The sequence below is a fragment of the Acinonyx jubatus genome, chromosome C1 (genome assembly GCF_027475565.1).
Source record: "Acinonyx jubatus isolate Ajub_Pintada_27869175 chromosome C1, VMU_Ajub_asm_v1.0, whole genome shotgun sequence".
NCBI lineage: Eukaryota > Metazoa > Chordata > Mammalia > Carnivora > Felidae > Acinonyx > Acinonyx jubatus.
The window spans coordinates 129,271,660-129,299,623 of NC_069381.1; the positions used below are offsets into that span (position 1 = coordinate 129,271,660).

General features: G+C 36.9%; 1 long non-coding RNA gene across 1 annotated transcript; it reads right to left on the reverse strand.

Moving 5' to 3' along the window:
• Positions 1–3,568: 3,568 nt before the first annotated feature.
• On the reverse strand, positions 3,569–27,931 carry LOC113595367 (uncharacterized). The gene is made up of 5 exons (XR_003415870.2): positions 27,130–27,931; positions 9,448–9,651; positions 5,502–5,953; positions 5,023–5,054; positions 3,569–3,972 (listed from the first exon to the last, which is right to left on the reverse strand). It is a non-coding gene; the product is annotated as an uncharacterized LOC113595367 (long non-coding RNA).
• Between the last annotated feature and the right edge of the window lie 33 nt (positions 27,932–27,964).

The window sequence follows — 27,964 nt, forward strand, 5'->3', positions numbered from 1 at the left end:
CCCACTCAAAGAAAACAACATAAAAACACTCCTAGATACTATTTATTTGGTTGGTTATTTCTTATTGTTGGTATTCTCTCTCAATCTTCTCTAAATGCATCTAGATTCTTTGATAGTGAACCTCAAGTTGGCAGAAATGTGATGTAGAAGCCAACACTTATTTTGAGCCTGTCATTAAAAGCTGCAGGCATGATTCTGCCAAATTCAAACACTCTCTACCTGATAAGGTACAGGATTAGCATCAGAGTGCTTCCAATTATACGAATAAAAGCAATAAAATATCAATTTTATGACAATATTTTGATACTCAGGCCAGAGTCCCAGCCAGGATATCTCCCGAAGGGGCTTTCTGAAATGAGTTTTGAGGACTGCAAAATCTCGTGACCATCAAGTATCAGGAATAAAGCCAGTATTAAAAATATTGAAGTTTGGGGAGAAAAGCGACAGCTTCCCCTTTTTTGAAAGATGAATGGGGACAAAGTAGCAGCAGAGACACCTCCTTTCAGAGAAGTGCATCTGTTTCTGTTTCTGATATTGACCGTTTCCGACTAAGTACTCCTCCCTGAAAACTGAAGTTGTTTTTGTGTGAGTGTGTATGTGTGTGTGAAAAAGTGTTTTCTGTATATCTTTAGTGAAATGGAAATAAATGTTAAGTGATAGTATTCAACCTTAAACCCATAGTAGCAATTTATATTTTATCACCAAACTCAGTAGAGAAAGTTTAGCTAAATTTCTGTCCATTTGTGTGGGCGGTAAGTGCTAAAATGTGTCATTTACTTTAAGTTTAGTACTAACTATACACACAAAACTGGTTTAACTTTTAATTAAGACATTGGACCCATAAGTAAAAGAAATCTAGAAGTCATAAAAAAATGCACTGTTCTGTGACAAATGTTTAACTTTGGTCTTCAGATGTATGCATCATAATTTGTTTGTTTTTTGCTTTTGTTTTGTAGAATGCTGAGTAATGTGTCAATAAAGCAGCTTTTCTGCCTCCAATAGCATCTGTTTTCCATGCAGTGATACTGACTTACAATGAATCTGAAGGAGAAATTCGTTCTCTTATACTATATTTGGAATAATCCTTGAAAGATGCAGCTCTTGAAATACCATATAAACATAATAACACCATTTTTTTTCTTTCCCTTTGGTGATTAAAAAGAGAACATACACTCCCCTTTGTCATTCCTAAACCAAAGATGCTACACAGTAATTATTTCTTATTTAATTCTGATTTGTATTTTATCTGATGCCATTTATTTATCCAAGTTGAAAAACCATGTACTTAAATATTTTAACTAAAAATGGTATTTGAAATAATTTTAATCACCTAAAATATTTTATCTAAACTTTAAAAGCCATCAATGTTTTTTTAATCCTTACTGCCAAATGACTGAGGTTATGTAACACTGATCATATCCTTAAAAAAAAAAAAAAAAAAAAAAAAGTGAAATGCTGGTGGGCACCTGAGCAGCTCAGTTGGTTAAGAATCTGACTCTTGGTTTCAGCTTGGGTTATGATCTCGAGGTTCATGAGTTTGAGCCCCACATCAGGCTCTGCGCTGACAGTGTGAAGCTTGCTTGGGTTTCTCTGTCTCTTCCTGTCCCTCTGCCCCTCCTGTGTGTGTCTCTCTCTCTTTCTCTCTCTCTCTCAAAATAAATAAACTTAAAAAAAACTTCAAAAATAAAATGCTAATTTCACTGCTGTTTCAGTAAAGAAAATGGATGGTGAGGAAAGGTGAGATCAGCAAGAGAAATGCCTCAAAGTCTTTATGGTACTTCTATCTGGTAAGCACATCGTTGCTGGGTGTCAGGATGTCCCTATGCAGTAAAAGTCGGTAAAAACTGCCATATGGACAGTTGTCACTTTAAGTGGGTGTATCACGTCTGGCGATTTCTGAAGCCACAGGTAAGCTCTCCTTTCTCCCTATTCTGTTATGAACACCAGCTACCATTTCTGTAATGAATCTTGTTACCCATCTGGAGAATATAGCATATTCCATTTCTTTTGTGTGTTGGGATACTCAACGTATGTAACCATATCTTACTTTTCCAAGACAAAATTGATGCCATCTCAAGATCTTATTTTGTCCAAAGTAAGTTCATGAAAACAGTATCGTTATGCACCTGCACTGTTCACAGTTGGCCATGCAAAGGTAAGAAATCTGAAGCCAGTGCCAGCATCTACTCTTTTGTTCCCTCTTCACCTCTCAAACTCCTGCCTGAGTTATTGTGTCAGATGACAGGAATCAGCTGTTTCAGAAAAGCAGTTGGGGGTGGGAGACCTGCTGTGAGGGAAAGACTAGAGAAGGAGATGCTGGGGTATCTCTGTTCATATCATTGAAATTCATGGAAACCAGAGTTTTCAAAGGAACATTATAAAATGGATTCAATGCTATATGTCTTGTTCTGGCCCACCAGCAATCCCTCTTTGGCAAGAAAGTGGAGACTATGCTATGAACTGATATGCCAGAAGTTCCCACATTTCACCCTTCCAGTTTTGCCCTATATAGGAGATGGGACACAAGTATTAAGTGGAAAACTTCTCTCAAATATAAATGTATAAAATTTTATTCAAGCAACAACTCAGGTTTTGGAGCCCCAGAAGTAAAAGAGCACATGATTGCCTGACATTCCAGCCCTTCCTGTTCACTCTGCAGTATTGATTCTTTTTTTTTTTTAATTTTTAATTATTTATTTTTGAGAGAGAGAGGACAAAGTGCATGCACGAGTGAGAGAGCGAGAGAGAGAGAATCCCAAGCAGGTCCACACTGTCCGCGCAGAGCCTGATGCAGGGCTCAGACTCACGAACCACGAGATCATGACCTGAGCCAAAGTCGAGTCAGATGCTTAACTGTCTGAGGCACCCAGGTGCCCTGCAGTATTGATTCTAAACACATGGTCTACAGTTTCTCACTGGGGCTTTGTCATTCACTAGCTGAGACTACACACAATTTCTTAATATCCCATATAGTTGTGGTATATGAAAAATGGGAAAAGTTATTATACTTCCTCATAGTTTTTTGTTGTCATTATTAAGTAAAAATACAATGTAAAAACATTTAGCACAATATCTGACATAAGAGAAGGGCTTGATAAACCAATAAAAGTTAGCTATTAATGTCATTACTCTTGAGTTAGTATCTTGCTCTGCCCCCTTATGACATACTAATATTCTAACTTTCTTTTATTCTCTTCTGTTGTGTTCAAACACCCCTATATTTATATTTCTCCTCTCCTATGAGTTTTCTTCTCTAAATCTAGCCTCAGTTCAGTTAACTCCTAGCATCTTTTAGCTCATGGCTCAATTATCACTTCTCAGTTGAGTCTTCCCTGACCCTTTAAACTAGGTCCGATTCTTAGGTTGTTTTTTTTCAAAGGACCATGTTATTTTTACTCAAATTCAAAATGAATATGTCTATGTTATATATGTTTCACTCCAAGGACGTTAAACTCCTTGAAAGCAAAACCAGCTCATTTTCTTGCTTGCCATTTTATTCCTAATGCCTAAAAAGCTGTTTGACTCATAGCTGAAGCTCTACAAAATATTTGAAATAAAAAGGATCAGTGAACAAATGAATGCTGTCACTGGCAGGCTATTCTTTATTTATCATCTCTCAAGAGACTCTACTTATTAAAACCCATGATGATCACTTACACTATCTTGCCTGCATCATCCAGATCATTTTCATAAACACCTTCAGGATATTTCATCAACTTCCTCCATGATATCAGCATCTAACTCAAACATTTTTCTTTCCATTTCATCTCTTTTATTATCCATAATGTTGTATACTTTCCCCTTGGCAAATTGATCATTCATTCATTTGTTCATGCATTCTTGCATTTATTTGCTTGATTTAAAGTGTGTCAGAAACAGTGCTAAAGGACTAGGGGTTAAAACCTCATTATTTTATTCTTGTTGCTTGTTTTGGTTTGCTTCTTTATTTGCAGGGTAGGAGCAGACATATACCTATAATAAAGCCAATATAAATGAGTAAGTTAAATGTAAGCATAAAGAATCCTAAGAGAATGGTATAGGGGTTCTCAATGTAGTGTGAGAGAAGAGTGTCGGGAAAATTTCCACAATGGGGTAGAGGAGGAAAGGGAAAGCAATGCAGAACTTGAGGCAACGGGGGTGGTATGAAGAATATGTTTCTCTAAGATGATTATTGGAATTACAGCATGAAGTCACAGGCAGGGTGACTCAAAGATCTGAGCTGGCATATTGGTGAAGTGAGATCATGGTGGACTTTGAATTTCATGCTGAAGAGTCCTTGTTCTCTCCTGAGTAATGGTGGATCACTGGAGAATTTCAAGAAGAGGAATGACATTGTCCAGCTTGCTTCTTAGATTTACCACTGATGGCCCTATGGAGGACTTGGGGGAACTGAGGCTGTGGATACAACAGGGCATTGCAATAACTGAGGCAGACTGCACTTCTGATCACAAGGCTCAATGTGATGCTGCAGGAGAAGAAGGGCTTGGGGAATCTATGTGCTAGAGAATCATAAAAGTGATTAACAAATAGGTCAAAGCTAGAAAATGAAAGAAAGGTAGGGAAGTCACATATGGATGGGAACAATGAAGAGAATATGGATTAGGAAGCCCCTATGAGATTAAAAGCAAGGAACTATGGAAGAGCCATGCCCACTGAGCTGATCAGTTCTTGCAGTTTAGAATTTCTTGACAAGAAGCAGTCTGAGTATCCCTGGCAAGAATAACATCCCTCTCACCCTCCCCCTGCCCCACTATCTGGCAGGAGGCCAACAAAACTAATTTATTTATGTCCTTTGTCCCATATCTTTAAGATATCCCCCCCCCACCCCGCCCCAGAAATCAGCTTGGCTCTCTCCCCCACCAACCATTAGCCTGTGTTCTAAGGACTGTTACTTTAGGCAACTTTCTCAATCACTCTTTTTAAAATAGCATCCTTCACAGGTCCACTGTATTTTTCTCTCCAACTTTAGCCCTCTTTGTTACAAAACTGATTACCATCTGACACATATGGGTACAGGCATACCTTGGAAATTTTGTGGGCTCAGTTCCAGGCCACTGAAATAAAATAAATATTGCAATAAAGGGAGTCAAATAAGTTTTTTGGTTTCCCAGTGCATATAAAAGTTATACTTGCACTGTAATATAGTCTATTAGGTGTGTAATAGCATTATTACTTAAAAAAAACCAATGTATATGTCTAAATTAAAAAATACTTTATTAGTAGGGGTGCCTGGGTGGCTCAGTTGAACATCGGACTCCTGATTTTGGCTCAGGTCATGATCTCATGGTTCGTGAGTTCGAGACCTGGGTCCTGCTCTGCACTGACGGTGTGGAGCCCCGCTTGGGATTCTCTCTCTCCCTCTCTCTGCCCCTCCCCTGCTTGAGCTCTCACTCTATCTCTCAAAAACAAATATTTTTAAAAAATACTTTCATAGTAAAATATGCTAACCATCATCTGAGCTTTCAGCAAGTCATAATCTTTTTGCTGGTGGAAGGTCTTACCTCAGTGTTGATGGCTGCTGACTAATCTGGGTGGTTGGTGATTGTTGAAGGTTAGGGTGGTTGTGGCAACTTCTTAACATTAGACAACAAAATTTGCAGCATCAAATGACTTTTCCTTTCATTAACACTGTTTGATAGTATTTCACCCTGAGTAGAACTTCTGTCAAAATTGGAGTCATTCCTCTCAAACCTTGATGTTGTTTTATCAACCAAGTTTATATAATATTTTAAATGTTTTGTTGTCATAATAACAGTCTCCACAGCATCTTCACCAGAAGATTTCATCTCAATAAACCACTTTTTTTGCTCATCCGTAAGAAGTAACTCCTCATCCATTCAAGTTTTATCATGAGATTGCAGCAATTCAGTTACATCTTCAGATCACTTCTGATTCCAGTTCTCTTGCTATTTCCACCAAATCTGTAGTAACTTCCTCCACTGAGGTCTTAAACCTTCAATTTGTAAAGAAAAAAGCAATATCTGCAAAGTGCAATAAAACTAGGTACACCTGTATTCGTTCGATGATCATTTGCCTATTCCTACTATGTTCGTGCTTCATGAAAATATAAATTTTTGTCTATTTTGCTTATTGCTGTACCTTCAGTGCCTATAACAATATCTGACACACAGTAAGTGCTCAAAAAATACCAGTTAAAGAATAACCAATGCTGGTAACTTTTGGTGTCCAAGAATTACTGATTTCTCCAAAATGTTGGAAATACCTTGAAGAAGCATTCACCAGGTCTGCAGATGGCTGGGAAGGGTCCTGCCCTGCACAGGAACTGCTTAGAAATATTTAGGTGAAAAAGGGGATATAAAGACAAGGGATTCCATTGACCTTGGGGAACAGCAAATGCTTTGTTCTAAACCAGGGTATCATGGTGTCTGAAAGTCTTCACTAATCAGGACACAAAGCCAGGCTTGACAATTGGGACTGGAGCATCCTGTTACTATTATGGATTATCCCTACCGCTCCATTTTACTCTAGCCGGAAAGGCGTATTATCCTTACCTGTGAATACCTAACACCTGCTATATGCAAAAAAATGCTGCTTTGAGATTATTTAAATTCATATTTAAATTCACATTTAAAACTTTTAAAAATACAAGGTGACAAAAAATAATACTTTCTTTGCCTTGTTGGACCTCTCTCATCTCAGATGAAAATGGGACTTTCTTCTATTCTTCTATCAGTAAGCACAGTGGTGAAGAAATTTCCATCAGATGGAGTCTTCCCCCCACCCCCCATTCTCAGCCTGGCATTATTATTGGCCCAGCTCCCAGATACTCTCTGGTCATATATTGGTATCAGTTTTCCCCAGCCAGATGATACATAAAGAGCTTTGAATATAATGGATCTCTTACTGATGAAGGAGGATGTAAGAAACTTGCTTTCTTAGTGGTCCTTTTGTTTGCATTTATGCTTAATTACCACATGGACTTTCTTTGTTAATTTATTTGTATTTGTTCAATTATTTACCTGAAATCTTGGCTACGGTTTTGCTGAAACTCTAATACTAGTTGATATAGTAAAAATGTCTGTGCTATTTTCATCTATTAATGCAATGGGTAATACATTCTCTTGCTCCATAATGAGTACTTTCTGTATTCTAATTGGTTTTATTTATTAACTCTTATTAGAAATTAAAAGGGTGGGTCTTGTTTTATTTAACAGCCTGCTACCTAGAAATTCTGAGAGTAATTGGGATGTATTTAACGATGGGATATATAAGTGTATTTTTTAGAAACACCAACTCTTTGTTCTTATTGCTAAACTTCACTGAAAAATTTTAATCAAATCTTCACTGTCTCTTATGTGTTCTTCTAAATTGCAAATTTACAGAGGACAGGAATTGCTGTCTTTGTTAAGCCAGCATTTCTAAAGCACACGCATCTCATGCCATGCCTCTTGGCACTGAATAAATATTGATTTATGAAAACTATAAATTGGGAGATAATGATCTCCATTAATCAATGGGGAAGATGATGGGGAATTTACAACTTCAATTCAGGGACAGTTAAACACTACTGAATATTTTGATGATTTCACTATCATCACCTTTCAGTAACATCACCAGATTAGTTTCCGTGTGCCATGCGTGTGTATGTATGAATAGACATGTATGCTATTAATTCTAGGCAAAAAGAAGGGAAGGGAGAGAGTTTGTTTAGTTTTGAATGTCATGTTTGTTGCTAGAAAGATTCAGTAATTTAGTCTTCCTAGCTTAGCTCTTTTTATTTCACTACCCCTGGAACGCTTTCTGCTCTTACATAGCTGCCAATAGTGCCATATTGTTCTTTGTTGGCAAGATGTTAAACTTTCACTTCACTAATAGGAAGGAGACAAAATCCAAATTCAAAATTTAAGAAAGAGTCATATTTTTTATCCTTTTTAAACAATAATCATTCACATTTTATAGCTTTCATTCTCATTTATGACAAGATATATTTTGAAATTCATTAGTCTAACTTAGACTTTTAGAGGATTTTAGACACTATCTCAATTTTATTTCTGCTGCAGAGCAGTCCTATTAGATTTTTCTTTAAAAACTATGTTTTCATTATCAAATGTGTTTTAGAAAGGCCATCTTTCTCACCATCTTTCAAAAGCAGCAATGCTCGTTCATTAAGTTGCAGAAAGTGCTATAAAAAGTTTTCTCATTATTGAAACCAATATTTTTCTATACTATGTAAATGTGAAAAGTTTTTTTTATTTGTTTTTGTTTTTAATCAATTAAAATGTAGGAGCATCCTTTCGGGAGAGCTCTTAAATTTTGGTTATTTTAATGAGAAGGTTAAGTGTGTCCCCTGGAAGTGAAGCAGGGTAAGTAATAAGTAGAACTAGAACATGAAGCCAAGGCTGTGGTTCCTTGAGTCTGGGTTTTCTCCACTAAACCACAGTATGATTTATCCCCAATTCAACTTGATTCTGCAGCAGAAAGACAAGTTTTTTTTTTTTTAATAATAATTCCTGGATCATTTTTAACATTGAGATCTGAAATAAACATAAAACAAACCACAGATATATAAAGCTAAAAAAAATTCAATTTTCCTCTCCTTATTGTGTTCCAAGACTGTAAATTTAAAACCACAAGGGGAAGGACAAACTACATTTTTAAGCGGTTAAGAGTGAATCCTAAAAACGTTTCAGTTATTGCTGATATTTTTATTCTTTGGCACCTCAATGCCAGCCTACTCTTCAGTACCAAAAATAACAGAAATAAGAAAACAGGAGGAAATTAAAACCACCTAGATATGTAGAAAATCTTCCCTGAGGCACAATTAGCACTCAATGAAAATTAGCAGAAAAACTGGTAAGTGAACACTAGGTGCTGACAAGAAGGTAGAAGAGATCATATTTGATGCCTACGTGAAAGTCCCTAAAAAAGTAAATTTACAAATGTGATTAAGAACATTTGTATGGGTTGAAGAAAAATCACCTGGATTAGCTGTATTTAAGAAACTATGGTATTAGTAACCCTTATTATTAAGTCTTATCAATGGATAAAATTTCATCTCTAGGCTTTTTTTTTTTAAGACATTGACTTTTAGTGGGTGAATGAATAAACAAATTTTAGTATATACATTCAACGAAACATCATGGAGCCCCAAACAGAATGAATTAGTGCTCCACGTGATACCATGGATGAGTCTCCAAAACATTATGCTAAGTGAAGAAAGCCAGACACAAAAGCCATATATTATATTATTCTATTTATACGAAATATCCAGGGTCAATAAATCTATAGAGGTGAATGTTGTTTGATGCTTGCCAGGGACTGGGAGAAAAGTGGGGAGAAACTGCTTAATGCGTACAGGTTTACTTTTGGGTTATGAAAATGTTTTGGAATTTGATAGAGGTAATAGTTACATAACATTGTGAATGTAGTCAACGTCACTGGATTGTTCACTTTAAAATAGTTAATTTTATGTTATGTGTATTTCACCTCAATTGAGAAAAGAAGATTGAGTTAAGCATCTGGTATCTTAGAGCTCTGTTCCAAATGTAGCCTCCAACTTTAGGCTGGAAATAACCCTATGCTTCTTTTGTGTTGCTTGACGTTAAAATAGCACATTTTTCTTGGCATCTCTGTCTTTCTCTTTCCTGCTTCCCAATCAACATGTCCAACTTGCACAGAAAGGTCTCCTCTCTGTTGAGAAAAATTAACAGTATATATATTATTTTAAGAACATTGCAAAAACCAAGTTGAAGTTTAAATTAGATGCATTCTGAGCACTTTTCCATTGCTCTCTTACATTTAATTCTCAAATACAATGGGTAATGATGTACAGGCAGGAACTAAAGAGTGAGGACACATGTGGTAGGAGCAGCTCTGAGTTAGGAAGCTCCAGAAATGTGAGTGGAAGGTGGGGACTGTTAGCTGCATGGTATACAAGGCAGATGCCTCTGGCTGGAGATGAAAGAAGGAGCGGACATATAGGGGATGCCTAAATAGGCAGGAAAATAGGTTGCTGAGCTTTCTAAAGGAGTAGGCAAAATTTGTGTTTTAGGCAAAATGCGTTTCAACTTTCAAAGTTTTGTATCAACTCATCTCATTGCTGTTTGTGGTGGTGGTGGTGGTTGTTTTAAAGGTCAGAAGCACATGCTTCAGTTCCTGGCATTGTTGTCATTTGTCCATGTAAGGCATTTACTTGTTTTTATAATTTATATGGTCTCATTCACTCATGCCTCTGTATCCCATCCCACTCCATCCTACCCCCTCCTCCCACAGTGCCAACTGAATCTGGTAACTCTCTATGTATCCTTTGTTTTTGCAGAGACTTTCTATATAGTTTTCAAGGGGGATGGTTCTATATAGTTCCCTTTTCTTTTTTGTTCTTTCTGAAATTTGTCCTTTGTGACAATTTCTCTTCTGATACAACCCCCAAAGTAATTTGTTAGAAAAACAGTGGGAGATAGTGGGAAAAGACCTGGGTTTAGAGACAGAAGACCTGTGTGGTATACAAGATTCAGTGGAGAACTAAATATTTGTTATGAGAAAATCTAATGTCAAAGTCTTCTACAAAATCACTCCTTTTAACATTATAGTTTGACTAAAATTGCAATCATAGAAACAGTTATATCATATCTAAGAAAGCTGAACTCCCATCCCAGTGTAGGAAACCAATTCCCCCATGTTGGGCAGTTCTCTTTTTTTAATGTTTTTGTTGTTGTTGTTTTGTTTGTTTGAGAGACAGAGCGCGAGTGAGTGGGAGAGGGGCAGAGCGAGAGGGAGACACAGAATCTAAAGCAGGCTCCAGGCTCTGAGCTGTCAGCACAGAGCCCAATGCAGGGCTCAAACTGGTGAACTGCAAAATTGTGACCTGAGTTGAAATCGGAAACTTAACCCACTGAGCCACCCAAGCTCCCCTGGGCAGTTCTAATGTAAGGCCCTGCCCGTAGCTGTAAGTATGAATGTTCTAGGAAGAAGTTCACAACTAAGTTGACCATATGCAGTTTCTAAGTCTACAAACTGCTTACAGTGTTTGTTTGTAAGTCAGTCTTTCAGAACTCAGCATGGATTTCCCGTAGAGAAAATGTTTAATAGCTGTGAACCTATGCCGGGGCCACTCCATGGAACTTATTAAAACCTCAGGTAACTGAGAAATAATATTAGTATTGCTAATATTAGTAGGACTACAGCAAAGAATGCTTGGTGATACTTGCTGAGAGTGAATGGGGGTGGGGGGTAGGTAGATTACTTCTCTCCCTTTTCCATCTTGATGTCTTGCCTTCCTTCCCATTGCCTGATCCTTGGTGGGAAGAAACAACATGATCCTGGAATTACTTCTTTTTTTCTTTTTTTTTTTCTAATTCCCTGGTGTCATGTTCTTGCAACCATCTTGGCTTACTTCAGGAAAAAACCAAGTGCCCCTGGAAATGTTCACTCCTTGTCTCACATTCATTTTTATTCTCCACTGGAAATAATATTTGCAAGTGAACAAGTGCTCCTAATAATTTCTTCTCTTAAAAGAGTATCTTCGCTAATGTCAAATATCATTTACCCTTTGAGTTTCTATGTGACAGTGTGATTGGGTTGTGGCATCTTTTCAAATTTCCTATGCTCCACATCCAATTGGTTGGGGGCGGGGTGGGGGGGGCTTGTCAGCTTTACCTTAAAAAAAATATATTACAAATCTAACTACATTCAATCTCCTTTACTGTCTCTTGTGTATATTTTAGCACCTCAATAGCTCATTTTGGCATCTAACAGCCAACATAATCCTTTCAAAAGGCTGGTGGCTCTTATCAGCACTCTGTTCAAAATCTCCCATGCCCTTCCCATCAGTCAGAACTGAATCCAAAGCGTTCCATGTCATCTTCTTCCCCCTCACATCTGCTTCTCTTCCCATGTTATCCCACTAGAATTACTGGGTCCTTTTGAGCTTATTTCCACCTCAGGCCCTTTGTACCTGTCGCTCCCTTCTCAGGATGTTTTCTTCCTGATATTAACATCGTTGTATCCTTCACTTAATTTACTCCCCTGCTTCTATTTTATCTCCTCAAATACAACTTCCCTTATCACCAAATAGTCTCTTCTTCCTTTATTGCTCTCTATCACCTTACCTTGCTTAGGTATTCTTTATAACATGTATCATTAATTAACAGTAAAATTGTATTTGTTACTATTGGTGTATTCACTAGAAAAAGTCAGAGACTTTGTTTTCTTCACTGCTCTAGCAATAGCACTTACAGCCATACTTGGCATAGAGAAGACAATAGGGAATACTTGTTGAAGAAATTAAGTGTGGTCATTTAGATACAACTATTTCCTTAGCATCAGTGAGAATAGCATGTTGCATAGCCATATAATTAAGTTTCCTATTTAAGATGGAGAACAGTAACAGTACAATGTAAAACAGAGAACATGATGAAGGTTAAGAGAAAGAAAATGTGTCAAATGGAAAGTAAAATGAAGAACTTTTTTAATGGAAGATGAAGAACAAAAATAAAATCAGAAAATATTCAAAACAGAATTTAAGATACTTTAGTTAAACTTGAGCACATGCATGAAATTATTTAAAAATGGGTAACAGGGGTGCTTGGGTGGTTCAGTTGGTTAAGCTTCTGACTTCAGGTTAGGTCATGATCTCATGATTCTAGCTCCACATCAGGCTCTGTGCTGACAGCTCAGAGTCTGGAGCCTGCTTCGGATTCTGTGTCTCCCTCTCTCTCTGCCCCTCCCCTGCTCATGGTCTCTCTGTCTCTCTTAAAAATAAGTAAACATTAAAAAAGTTTAAAAGTGGGTCATAAAGTAAATTAATGTTGAATACACAACAATTTCAGTGATCTGGGGTGCCTGGGTCACTCAGTTGGTTAAGAATCCAACTTTGGCTCAGGTCACGATCTCATGGCTCACGAGTTTGAGCTGCTTGTGGGGCTCTGTGCTGACAGCTCAGAGCCTGGAGGCTGCTTCAGATTCTGTGTCTCCCTTTCTCTCTGTCCCTCTCCTGTCCACGCTCTATCTCTCAAAAAAATAAATAAACAAACAAACAAACAAACATAAAAAAAAAGAATTTCAATGATCGATAACTTTTTAATGTTAATGAGACCTTGTTTTCTCAAAGCATATCAACATAAGGTGACAGATTCCAGTTCATAAGGGTATTTTGTCCATAGCAGTTAAATTATTTTCCTCTCAAATCCAAGGACTTTTCATTCACTCTGTTTTGATTACTATCATGTCCCTCTCAGAAAATGAATTAAATGGGGAAATCTAAAAGGGTTTTGATTTGTTATAGTTCTTTTGAATCTCATTTACAATGATATCATTAGAAGGGAACTGATGATTTTATAAATTGTTATCTTGGATTTGTTTGGAATGAAGTGTACCTGTCTCTTTTATTAAATATATGAAATGCAGTTAATATGTTAAATAAACAGAGACTGTGTGCTTAATGGTTATAATAGCAAAAATATATTTGTAAGGCCAAACTTTAGTGTTTAATAAGTAATAATAACAATTCAAATAAAATTCAGAGGCAAATTACAAAAGGAACGCAGAGCCTATTGTATAATTATAACTATTAAGCTACCAAGTACATAGTCACTTTTTCCTCTCATGGCATAGAATAAATATGTACATGATTTATATGTTTCATATGTATTTATTAAACACCTACAAGTCATTGCAAGGAATATGGAAGGCACATTTGCCTAACACAGAGTCCCTGCTCTCAAGAAATAGAAAACCTAATAAACACTCATGCATAGTTATAAATTATATTATTTGTTATGGAAAGTAAATGACAGATAAATGTTTGGCATGGGAAATGTTTAAGTAAATGTTGCCATCATATTTTTATAATTTGGGAGAAGCACCAGAATGTCATTTCAAAGTCAGAATGCCTGGGTTCAAATCACAGATCTGTCCTTTGAGACACTGATCTCACTTCTCTAAGCTCCAGTGTCCTCTTCTATCATTATAAATATGATAATTAATATAAGTTACCTAACATAGCACCTGGCATATAGGTAATACTCGATAAATATCATTGCCCTCTGACATGAACACCTTGTAATATCCATTCAACCTTTCAAGTAGACACTTACACTTGGTTTGTGCATATTAGAAAATACTTTTCCTGAGCATCTCAGGATTTCTATATGAGGAATATTAAAAACTCAGCTCTAGTCATGCCAGGGTGATTTTTTCCCTTTTTGTTCTGGTGAACTGATGAAGAACAACATAATCAAAGGAAATATTCTATACAAAGACCATTTTACAACCTGTCATTAGGCACAACTACTCAGGTTTTACTGATTTCAGTACATATTGTTCAGACTATCTTTTTCCCCCTTGTACCATCATTATCCTCTAATAATAGAATTTACAAGACATTTTAAGAGACCAATAAAAAGCAAGTTCCTAAGAGGAAATTAATGAATTTCTTTTTTAAAACTTCATTAACTGTGAGAAACCTACCATTGACCATGATATTAATGGTAACTATTCTGTTCATCAACATGTTTATAATTCATATAGCAACTAATGGTTCTAAAGCATCTGATGATGACAAGCAATTATAATAATTATGGACTTTCTTTTATGTGCATAGTAGCACTTGGGCTATGTAACAGTAAAATAGGGTTGTAATTTAAAGTACTATTTTACATTTTTATAGATTTGAGAACCGCACTTCTGATATGAAAAATTACAAAAAAGAGTTATTTCTATTGGGTCAATTTAAATATGCTCACCCTATCACATGCATGCTACACTCCAAAGATCAAGGGGAAAAAAAAGATCAGAATTAGTTAAAGCATCAGGATGAGCATAAATTTTGCACCTGTAGCCTTTCTATACACAATAATATTCAAACTATACACAAAGCAGTATTCAGGTCTGAAACAGTGGGAGGTCCAAAAAGACCAATGTTTACATAAATACTAGAAAGTGTTTTCCAGATCATGTTTAAGCATTTCAGTGTTAATATAATTGATATTTCATAGAGAGATATTTTTTTAATGTCTAGACACTAGAATAGAAGTGCTTTCCACCCTAAATAACAGAAGTTCCCTCTTATAGGTTCTACATCCTTGAAGAAACCCCACAAGTCCCATCCAGTTCGCATCCACTCTGACAGTTTGCATCCACTCTGACTTCCTTTTCTGATCCTGCAAATTAAATACCGTTGCTTGTAGCGCTGAGTTGTGTCATGGCTATCATTGTACTAACTGTAATTGCTTTATGTAGGCAAGCTTCAAATGAAAAGATTTCCAAAGAAAACTTCTAGTGACAACCAGACAAGGAGCTGCTTTGGGGGTGGGGACAAGGAGGGAAAGGAGAAAGAGGGGTTGGCTCTGGCAGGTACTGAGGAGACAGTGACACAGTTGCTCATACCTTCATTATGGAAGTTTAGAACAGTTGGGATAATATCTACATTTTTGGCAGAATTCATGCCCATAAAATCTGCAGGTTAGAACTTAAAAGAAGTTCTTCCTTATGTAAGGTTGGCATTCAGCATGTACCCCATCCAGAGTAAGGTATCATCTCTTTGACAAGAAAAGTCATTTTTTCTGTGAGACATTTAATTAGTGGAGCCATTTCTCTCGAAACTCTTAAGTTTGACAACACCTTGTATTAGACTAGGCAAGGCCAAGAGTATTGATTTTAGATGACTTATGCAGTTTTTCAGTAACCCCAAGCCTGCTGTTTTTTAGTTAGAACTTGGGGAGAAAACAGCATATATTTTGGGAGCAAATCCATATTTATTTTATGTTTCTGTGGGACCAAGATATCTACCTGCATTTATAGAATTTGTATGCCAGACTATTTTAAGGTGTAGGAAAAGTTATACTAAAAAAAGAACAGGTAAAATGTCTACCATATAATGGGGCTGAATACATTTAATTTCATATAAAATGTGTCTTCATTCCCCAACCTCTTTCAATTCCCTGAAGGTTAATGCCCACTAAAAATACAAACACAAATATTTATTTTTTTTTGTTTTCTTTGGATTAAAGAGACAATCTTAAAAGGGCATTTCAAATGCATTTCATATTCAAAAATAATGCTGGATGTGACCTTAAGAAATGCCTCAATCCAGGAGTTTTCTTTGTGTTTATGCATTCATGTTCACTGCTGGCCAGGTTGCTGGTGTTTATGGTTGAAAAACACCCCACAAGGACAGTTCAGGAGGATTTTCATGGCATTTATATTATATAATATAAAATCGTATCATTATCTAAAACTGATTACAAATAAAAGAAATTAATTTCAATGTTTAATCATAATGTTTTCACTTATGTGTATATCTAAACTATTAATGCTCTTATCACAATAAATTTTAGTGTTCATATTTCTGGCATATTATTTGTTAGTCTTAAAAGACTTAAAGCCTTCACAGAGTGCATAGGGTCTTCATGATGTGACCACAGACTGCCTCTCTCTCAATTCTTACATCTCTTTCACTTGCTCACTCCATCCCATCTACATTGGCCTTCTGTTCTTACCAAATAGACAGTCATACCCTCTGCCCTGTCTTTGCATATCCTGTCACTAAGCCTGGAGCATCCTCTCACCTCCACCCCACCTCGTCCTTTACATATGTTCACATGACTCACAGCCTCACTGGATTCAAATCTCTTTTCAAATGTCATTTCTCTATGGAGGCCTTCCCTTGCCACCTTATTTAATATAACACCCCCTCAATATTTACACACACTGCTTTACCTTTCTTCCTACTTTATTGCCTTTCTTCTTTCCCATGATGTCAGGAGACATAGAAAAGGAAAATGAGTTTTGTTTGTTGCTGCACCCACAGCAACAGGAACATATACACGCTCAGTAAATATTTGCCAAATAAAAGACAGGTTACTTAGGGTGCTGAGCACTCTGATGTGTTAGCTCACCAAAGGCCCACAGGACCCTAGTGGTTGGTAAAAACCCATGAGGGAGGAGAATGGAGAAGTGGGGTATTCTGCCTCTGACCCAGAAAGAGAAAGAAAATTAGAAAAAGGATACTATCCCATCCCAGACCAAAGGCAGCTTTGAATTGATAGCAAAGTGGTAGTACTGTGTGGTATGTTCATATGACGTTTGGTATAGGACCCAACAAAAGGTGGTGTTCTATCATTGAATAGGCTCGGAAAATGTCCACAAGGCTTAAACCAGTACTGTGGCTGAGATCCCAAACTCCCTTTCTCCAATTACAAATGCAAAGAAGAAATATGCTACCCCATATGCCACTAAAATTGCCCTCTGGATTCATTTATATCTTGAGGTATGTATCTAACTCTGAGAAGACAGAATGAGAAAATTAAGCTCTTGAAATTCATTTTCATAGTTTGGTGTTTTCAATCCACAATGCTAATGGTCTTTTAATGCAGATTTTATCTGTGAATTCTATTTATTATCAGTGGTCATTAACATTTGCTAGCTAATGCATTTATTTATTCATGTTAGGAAATAGAAATGCAGATTCTGTGTTGGATTCTTTGATTATCAGCAGATAGCTCAGTAACATGCTCACAAACTTTTCAATTAATAACACACTATTGTGTACACAGTATGTGTTCCTTAAAAAATGCTCTGAATAAAGCAATAGGTTTAGGTCAGTAATAAGTTTATATAGATTAATAAATGCTAACTTCTTTGGGTTTAGTAACTTTTCCTACAGGTTGTATAGCTAAATATAAACCACTAATCTTTAAAGTTGGAGGAAATCTTGTTTATTTCCAAGAAAATATGTAACTTTTGATTATACTGGACTTATCAGGATTGATTAAACATAAGTGAATGACCCAATAATTAGATGAAAATCATGATTCACTGTGCTACCAATTAAAACAAAAACTAAAACAAAAACAAATCTATGACAATGGACACTATCGTAGATTATCCAAAACTATAAAAATGTCCACTATTTGTAATCTCCATAACTTATCATTCATTTTTTCCTGCAGTTTCACCTATATTAACACTTCCAAAAAAGTTTTTCTGATTCCTGGCTTGTATCCTCCCTCTTTGCCTGTTCATGCTCTACATCCTGGCCAGTGTCTTCACCTATACCCAGTGAGACGTTTATACTACTGGTGACTATCAAGATACATTATTTTCACAAGAAATAACAGGGTTGGCGAGGATGTGGAGAAAAGGGAACTCTCGTGCATGTAAACTGGTGCAGCCACTGGAGAAAACAGCACAGAGATTACTTAAAAAAATAAAAATAGAAGTACCATACAATCCAGTAATTTCACCAGGTGAAATTAAGTAAAGAAAATAAAAAACACCAATTCAAAAAAATAGACATGTCCCTATGTTTATTAAAGCATTATTTACAATAGTTGAGATATGGAAGCAACATGAGTGTCCATCAGTAAATTAATGGATAAAGAAGATGTGGGATGTGTTCGTGTGTGTGTGTTCGTGTGTGTGTGTGTGTGTGTGTGTGTGTGTTTATATATAATGGAATATTTATTTATTACTCAGTCATTAAAAAAGAATGAAATCTTGCCATTCATGACAACATGGATGGACCTAGAAGGTATTATGCTAAGTGAAAAAAGTCGGCTGAGAAAACAAATAGCATATAATTTCACTTACATGTGGAGTTTAAAAAGCAAAACAAGAAATAAACAGTAACAAAAAGAGAAACAGACTTACAAATATAGAGAACTAGTGGTTACCAGAGGGGAGGCAGAAGGGAGATGAGTGAATTGGTGAAGGGGATTAAGAGGTACAAACTTTCAGTTACAACCTAAATAAGTTACAGGGAATGAAAAATATGGCATAGGGAATATAGTCAATAATTGAAAAAAGAAACATAATGTTTTTTGTTTTTGTTTTTTTTCTATACTGGAAGTTTCACTGAAGGGAAAGTCAGCTTCACACACATTCAGAATTAAAGTACTACCAAAAAGTCAGAGGGGTTTCCTCTTGTTTTTAAATGAATTTGGGTCACAGTAGATTACTAGTTATCTTGAACAGCCTCTCATCAGAGTGGTGTATAGGTTGCTGCTTTAACTTTGCCACTTGTGCATCTAGGTCAAAATTTTTTACAATTCACAGCTTCTGGTAAAAACAGTCTCCAGGGATGGCTTTTCCATTATTGATAAATTCCATTAATACCACACAGAAGGATTTCCCTTGCAATGTAGAGCCTGAAGCCTGGGTCCCTCCCTGATTGCTCATCTCAGATCATCTCCATGGCAAATTTAAAATATAAAAATCTTCTTCATGACACTTTGAGGACCTCCTTGAATATAAGCTACATATATACAATTAAGGCAAGTAGGCTATGTTTAACAGATTACAATAGCATCTCTTACCTAAGTTCATGCCACTCATGAATTAGACACTTGGGAATTCTAATGTGCGTTATTCTCAGTCGGTAGCTCCATTGTACTCAGTAGCTCAAAGTTATTCTAGTTTCTCATCTCTCGGTATTTGTAGTTATCACAATGATAAGTTTTATGGATAAAAATAGCACATACTATACTCCTGGTGCTAGTCAAAGCACTTTATACATATTTATTCAGCCTAACACTTATAGCAGAGTCCTGAACTGTGATCGAATCATAGGATAGAATCAGTTCTAACCTCAGGACATAAACCTTTTCAATCTGTTTATAGAATAATGAAGTAGAGGAAAGACGACAGGGGGGTGGGGGGAAGGAAAAGGAGAAAAATACAAAGAGATATTTGCCAGAAGGATAATAATAAAGAGATGAAATCATGTCAGATATGTAAGTCACATAAAGTAACTTATATTTCCAGTGGTTACTGAGATTTCTGCTTTGTTTACACTTGATGATATCTGTTTGGAGGACAAACACTTCAAGACTCTGAGCTACCAAGCTCTTGGTAAGCTCCTTATACTACAAAATCTCCAGGCATTTTCCCATTTGTGAGGGGACTACAAAAACCAATGGTACCGGTATCTTGCATTACGTGTGTCCCCAATTTTGAAAGTCTTAGACTCTATCTTGTTAAGTATTAGGCTACATGTTATGAATATATATTACAAAGATATATGAGACATGGTTCTCACTCTTTGCAATGTATCTTTGACATTTTCTTACCAAATCTTCTTAACAGAGAAGTTTCTCTTCTCCTTTGGTTGTCTCTGTCCTTGTCCTCTGACTTGTTTTGGCCAAGGTAATGTTACCATCATTATATGAACAAAGATTTAATTAAAACTTGTTTGTATGGTGGATTTCCTTCTTGTGCCATGAGAACATGTTCACAATGGACACAGGAGAAGATCATCACCTACAACCAACCTGAAGCAGACATACTTCAGTTGAATTAATATTTATTAGAAATAAATACTCATTATATTATGACATGTAGATTTCTGGGGCTATTGGTTACATAGCAAAGATAAACTGTTGACTAATAGAAACAGTAAGTCTGGTCTCTAAGCTTATTCTAGACCTCCAACTCAATGTTCTAGGCATTTTAACTTTCTTTCATGTCTTTAAACACACTAAATTTATTCTGACTTTGTGACCCTTGGGCAAGGTTTTCACTCTGCCTGGACTTTTCTTTCCCATGGGTTGCCTTGCTGCTTGTTCTTGTCTTTCAGGTTTCAGCCTAACTATAGGCTATAGGCTATGCAAGGAAGGATTCTCAAACCACAGTGTCTAAATCTAGACCCCCTCTTTTCTCTGTACCTATCATATACATTGCTTATGTCATCATAGTGTTTATCACTATTCATAAGTATTGTTTTCTCATTCATTGTCTTTACAGCTACTTCCTTCAGATGGAATAATATATCAGTGTTTTTCTCTAATACAACTATAGGGAACCTTAGAGTGAATTTTCAATGGATAACTATATGAATGGATCAACTCTGAGGCATGGTTTTATCCCATTTGCCATTCCCAACCCCCCACAGAAACTACATGAATGCCACAAACGGTTAACAAATTCACAGATAATAAAATAGGTCCTCTTCGGATAGAGACCTTTTATTCTTTTTTCCTAATTTGAACACTCTAGTATTTTATTTTTTAAAGTGCAACATCTGAAATAAGCCTCTCTGATATGCTGGCAATTCCAGCTTGGCACCGTGAAGGATGGTCAGATATATATATACTTTTTTCCTACCACACTCTGCCTGGAACCAATCATTTTAATGTTTTATAGGTCATTGATTAAGAAAATAAAGATTTCATAGTAGGAATATATTTATATTCATCAAGTTCTGGCTACAACTGGTACATTTAAACACCAATTTTATTTATTTTTTCCTAGCTTGACACTTCACCCTATGGTTTTCTGATATAACTGGATAGCATACATCATCCTATGATTTGTTTCTTCCAAACGATTTGGCTTTAATAGTATATTCAAAGGTGGAGAAAAAAGCTGCTATTTTTCCTTCACACTCTTATTCCATTTTCCTTTCAGTCAGTATAAAGCTATTTTCTAAGTTGTTTGCTAGATGTAAACATAAATTCTTACAAAGTATATAGATGTATAAATACATGTAATATCTACAATTATTTTATAGCATGGCAAAGAATTCTACTTAAAGAACAGTCATGTATTTATCATTGGCCTTATCTATCCAAAGCATTGAGTATGTTTTTTATATCTTGACTTTTTTTTTTTTTCAGGAGTTATTTTGCTCTTTGAACCAGCTTCTATAAGAAAAAATAGTTAATAAGCGCCAAGACTCAAATTATCAGATGACACAAACTACACCATAACAGCTGTGTATTAGTTATTCTGTAATTTATATTCAAAATTAGATAATTTGCAAACACCTCATAATAAATCCTGAGCTAAAAGAAACGTTTGTCAAATTTTTCTCTCACTTTCCTTTCTGTGGCATGCAGATGTTAAGTTTTAAATATGTCACATTTTCATACTTCCTTCTATACAGCTCTCTTTCTTTGATTTCTTTCCAAAAAATAAAACAAAAACCAAGCAAATTAAAATTCAGAGCTATGAAGTGAATTTTGCAAAGACATTCTTTATATTTTTTTCTTTTTCTTTTTCTTTTTTTTTTACTTTTCCCAAAGTTCTGCTCTCAATTATTTTCCAATAAGTTTAGTTTATCTTGAAATAACTAAACATTTGTAACATTATATGGTCCATCTCCTAAGATTTAGTATCACCTTTCTTGCTACTGACATTTTTTTCACACTTACAAATTCATCATGTTCCAAACTGAACTAAGCATTAATCTCCAGACAACTGTTTATCCAAGTTTTGTATTTTTGTCTGAGACATACCAATGTATTAGGAACCAGAATTTAAAATTTTAGAGTCCCTAAAACTCTGCATCCCATCAATCACATATTCCTTCAGATTATCTTCATCACACATGTTGCTATTTCTCTAGTCCATTAACTCTTCACTGGACCATCTCACAATAGCTCATTCCATTCCATCTTGATCCCCTAAAATCTATTCAGTATCTGCCACATGGTTCAGCTATGTAGAGACCAACTCTGCTTCTACCCTTTGCTTGTTCAGAAACTTCTAAGGACAGCCTGTTCTACATAAGTCGAAGTCAGGTACAAATTCAGTCCACTACTGAGGCATTCCATTCCTTGACTCCTTACTGATTTTATGTTTTCCAACCACTACCACCTTCATGAAATCTTCCCTTCTCCCTCCGCCATATCTCAAACGTATGCTCTAGGTTTAAATAATTCCTTTGGTCTTGAATATTTTTCTCTCATTTTCTCTCCTGCAGAGATTCTATCCATGTTTTCAGAATTGTTTCACATTCCTTTATCTGTGAAGTAATCACTGATCACCTCTATTCATTGACCCTCCAAGCCATACCATTTTGACCTCTTTCATGATAGTTGTTAGCATAAGTTAGATTTCAGATCTAACTATATCCTAGCCATTGGACAGGGCACTATATTAATAGAGATTATACTGCAGATGACTCTGACCTTAATGGAAACTGAGAATTCCATATGTGTGCATATAGTATAACATACCGACATATTCTGATTGACTTGGGCACTCACGACACCACTAAATCAAAAGGAAAATATCTATGCTTATTACTCTAGTAGACAGTAAGTAAAAAGAACCAAATTTCCTGTATCCACACTCTCCCACTACTATTGTCAAGGTGAGATAATCATGAACCAGGCATCCTGCTTTGAGTGAATGCGACTGGCAGTAATTGTACTGCTAGTGACATTTTCTTAGGCCATCTGGACATCATTAGGTATATCAGTAAGCTTTCTCTGCGTAACAAACCACCTTAACAATTTGCGTCTTAATAAAGTTCTATTGCATGGCAATTTGGACTGGGCTCAGCTGGGTAGTTCTGGGTAAACTGGTCTCATCATCTGCCAGTTTGGCTAAGGGCTGGCTGGTCCAGGGAGACTTACCTGGAGACTTATCTCTTACCCTCATGGTCTTCCATCTTTTGTTAAGTTCAACCAGGCCCTCGTGCAGCAGCTGAGTAGGATGCCAAGTAAATAAGCAGAAATGCTCAATGCCTCTTTAGCCTTACCCTCAGAATGGCTACACCATTGTTTCTATCTCTATTTATAAGAGGAGTTACAAAGTCAGACTACAAAGGCGTATGGGCTACCACATGGGGTGCTCAAATCCAATTTTTTAACAGTTCCCAAAAAACAAGGAGCACCCTTTCATATTCATTTCCTCTGAGTTCAAGCTTCTCACAGAGATGCCCTGGCTCAGGCCCAGCTAGTAGAAGCTGAACCCACTTTCCCTGATGCAGCTCCTCCAGGGTTTTTATATCAGTATTGCAAAGGGAATTACTTTAATTGGCTTGTTTACTCCTTACACTCATTCAGAGAGATGGGGGTTTAATTATTAATGAACCAACTGTTTTATTTAGGGGAAAATTTAAAAATGACAGGAAATAAAACATTTGATGATGAGTCTAAAATTACCTGTACCTCATCTAATTAAACAATTAACAGCCAACACATATTTAATATATTTTTTCATTTTCCCAAGATATATATAATCTTAGCAATACGTATATATTTTTTAAGGAAATTCCCTATATTGATGGATCTGGGGAGCCCTAAATTAAGAGGCTGAATTGGGAAGGAGAACAAATGGTACAGGCACCGGGTTCATGAGGCTAGGGGTCTCTCTTGCATTCTGCATGATCATTTGAAGGCATTCATTAGTTAAGCAGGCCATAGAAGAAAGAACCCAAAGGGACACTTAAATTATTAGGAGACAAGAAGGGAAGTAATAGTTCTAGGGAGTAATAAAAGTATATAGATAAGTGAAAGGTGGTATAGAAAAAGGTTTTAGTTCTGAGTGGGGAAAAGGAGATGTCCTGAGAAAATCAGGATAATTAAGGCCCTAGTACAGAGAAGTATAGCTGTTCCTAGAAGAACAGAAATATTCCTGGATATTACTAACTGATCAGGATTAAGGTGAAAGAACATGGAAACACCATCCTATTATATGAGACAAAACTGAACACTAAATGGAAACCCAGAGGTAATCAATCGAGTACACAATGATAGCTCTGATTAGCAGCAAGTCCTATAGATACAGACCTTCAGTGGAAAAGACTGAAGCCAGAGAAAAGTGTAGAGAGAATTGTTTTTTTGTGTACGTGTTCTCTTTAAATAAATAATTATAAATTCTTTAGTGTGTTGACCATATTTTAGCATTTTTTTTTACAAATTACAGATACTGTTTTACTTATCAGACACCCAGTAAATATGTAGTGAATACCAAAAAATGTTCCAAAAATGGAGATATGCAACCCACATCTTGCTTCAAGAAAGGAATCACTGAACAGCTGCAAATTTACAGTAGGATGAAAGCCTCCAACTGTCAGTCTGCCTCAGCTTTTGAGTCAAGATCAAGCTTTTCTAGAGAAACTAGCCAATGACTGAACAAGGGCATGATGCAAAGTCCTGTTTCTGTTCAAGTTGGGACTCATCCAACAGATAATCTTTGTTTAGGAGCTCTTTGTTGAAGATGTTGTATTCTTTCAAAATCACCATGTTACTAATTGCTTTAGATCTGATTGGTTATGGTATTTAACAGTATGTTATGATACAGATTCTTTGTGGTAGCTAGGAGGCTCATTTGGTCTCCTAATGTTGTAGGAGAATGGAAGCAAGGGTAAGGTTATGAAAGTACTTGAAAAACTGCATATAAAAGTTAATTTTTATGGACACTTGATTAACAGTAATAACTAGAAAACTGTAACTATTGAAACTTAAAGACAATCCAAATCTTTACTGTTTTTTTTTTTCAACTCCTATCTTCACACACCCAGATCATCTTTTCCTAGCTTGTATTGAAATTTCTCTTCCTTTCTATTCTTTTTTAGATGAGCATATAACTACTCTGATAGGGGAAATGAAAAAAAAAAAAATCCCCAGGGAAATAATCTGAGTGAGTGCTAAGTAACTAAAAAGATACTACTACAAACTATTGGTATAATCCCTGAATGAAATAAACAAAGTGGGTGTGAACGTTCATTGCAGTGATGACGGTGGTGTGGTGGAGTGGAAAAGACAGGAAGTGGTAGTGAAAATTGAAAAGTGGAGGCAACTAGTACAGCTCTCCCTTGACTTAGAATGAGATTACATCATGATAAACCCATTGTAAATTGAAACTACTATAAGTTGATAATGCATTTAATATACCTAACCTACTGAACATCATAGCTTAGCCTAGCCTACTTCAAAAGTGCTCAGAATGCTCACATTAGCCTACAAATGAGCAAAATAATCTAACACAAGACTTTTATAATAAAGTGTAAAACATCAGATGTAATTGAAAAAAATACTGTACTGAATGTGAGAACAAAAATTGTTGTATGGGTACAGAATGTAAGTGCATCCACTGTTTACCTTTGTGATCATGTGGCTGACTGGAAGCTGTGACTCATTGTTGCATCATGAAACAGTATCATACGACATATCACTAGTCCAGAAGACATCAAAATTCAAAATGTGAAGTTATGATTTCTACTGAAAGGGGACACCTTTTGCACCATGAAGTCAAAAAATTGTAAACCAAACCATTGTAAAATGGGGACCATCTATATTCAAATTATAGCTTGAAATTCACAACAGCTGACAGGAATCAGCATTGTATCTTTTTTTTCCTTTTTCATGAAAAGTAAATTTTCACTAGAAATTATGCTGTCAATACATGTCACCTTTCAATTTGATAGACATAAACATTTTTAACCTTGTTTCATTCAATATTTATATATATTTTACACAGATCGAGGATAAAATCTTGGTTTTTTTGGTGTAACCTAATATACATGATTGGAATATAATCTAAGAAACCTTAAATTACAACATTTTCAAAACACTAACATTTTACTTATCAGTGCTACATATCTGGAAGGACTAATTATTCATCCATCCACCCAATCACATTTGCACATATTTGTCAATCTATCTTCAGTTCCAGCATATCTCAGGTCTTATAAACACAGATATTCTTTTTTTTTCTTTAATGTTTTATTTATTTTTGAGACAGGGAGAGACAGAGCATGAACAGGGGAGGGTCAGAGAGAGGGAGACACAGAATCTGAAACAGGCTCCAGGCTCTGAGCTGTCAGCACAGAGCCCGACGCGGGGCTCGAACCCACGGACCGCGAGATCATGACCTGAGCTGAAGTCGGCCGCTTAACCGACTGAGCCACCCAGTCGCCCCAACACAGATATTCTTAATGTAACTTCCAAGAAATTAGATAGCTTCACTGATAAATGCAAATTTTAATTTCCTAGGGGAGGGGCCAAAATGGTGGAAAAGCATCAAGGTTTTCTTTGCATCTCTGGTCTCTGAGATGCAGCCAGATCAACACTAAACCATCCTGCACACCTAGAAAACTGATCTGAGGATTAACACAACAATCTGTACAACAACCCGAACCACAGAACTCAGCAGGTACGTGGTGCAGAGAAGCTGTGGAGGACAGGGAGCTGTTTTTGCTTGAGGAGAGAGGACGGAGACAGGGGGAGAGTACGGGAAAAGCACCCGCCCCAAAAGCAGCTGCACTGAGTGTGGAAAAGTGGAAACAGCCGCAGGGACTGAACTGAAAGGGAGAAAGGAGAAAGGAGAAAGGAGAAAGGAGAAAGGAGAAAGGAGAAAGGAGAGGGTTTAAATTACATTAAAACTCTGTTAACGGGGAGGGGGCGGGGAACAGAGTCTGAAACTCTGCAAATCAATTACCTGGCATTGCTCTGGTGAGAAGGGTGAATCTCCAGGAGCAGAGAGCATGGTCCAAGGGGTCCGCAGGCCACACAGGATGTGGTGGTTCCCCTGCTGGACGACGTCTCCCAGTGGACCGCGGAGAACGAGGACATTCACTGGTGCTGGAACAAGGACGTTAAGGGTGAAGCCTGGCGCCAGATGTGTGCTGTGATTTTCCATAATCCCTGAAACGCTGCTGCTACACTATCTCGCAAACTTTTTCTGGGGCCGGCTGGCACCCGGCCGCAGTCTCAGAGCACCGGCAGCAGCACAGTCCAGCGAACGTTCCTGGGTGCCGCCAGCACCGGCCATTGCTCAGTGAGACCCTTTCCCAGAGGATCTGAGCGGGTCAAAGCCACAGTCCCTCAGAAGTGAGGGGTCGGGAAACACAGCCGCATCTGAGATGAAACTCAGGAGACAGGCGCTGCCTAGCAGCCTGACGGCCTGGTCACGGACAGTCTCAAAGCGGGGAGTAGATGGAAACCAGCAAAAAAGGAGGGGTATTTGATTGCCGGTCAGGGAGAGCACAGAGTTCCAATACTGGAGATCGGGTATCTGGGAGACGCCATTTTCACCCCTCCCGCGCATGCGCAGACACGCCTACACGCGCTGCAACAATCTACCCCAGTACGCTAAGCGGCGCCATCTAGTGGAGAACAGAGCCATTACACTAAACCCCGCCCAACTGGGCCAACAGCCCTCCAGACAAACACCAGAAGTCTCTCCTCCGCCTGCTTAGTTTGAGGACTACAAAGTGCTTCATAGCTTGACTTCCACAGGAAATCAGATGTAACTGCAATCGTATTTCATTCTG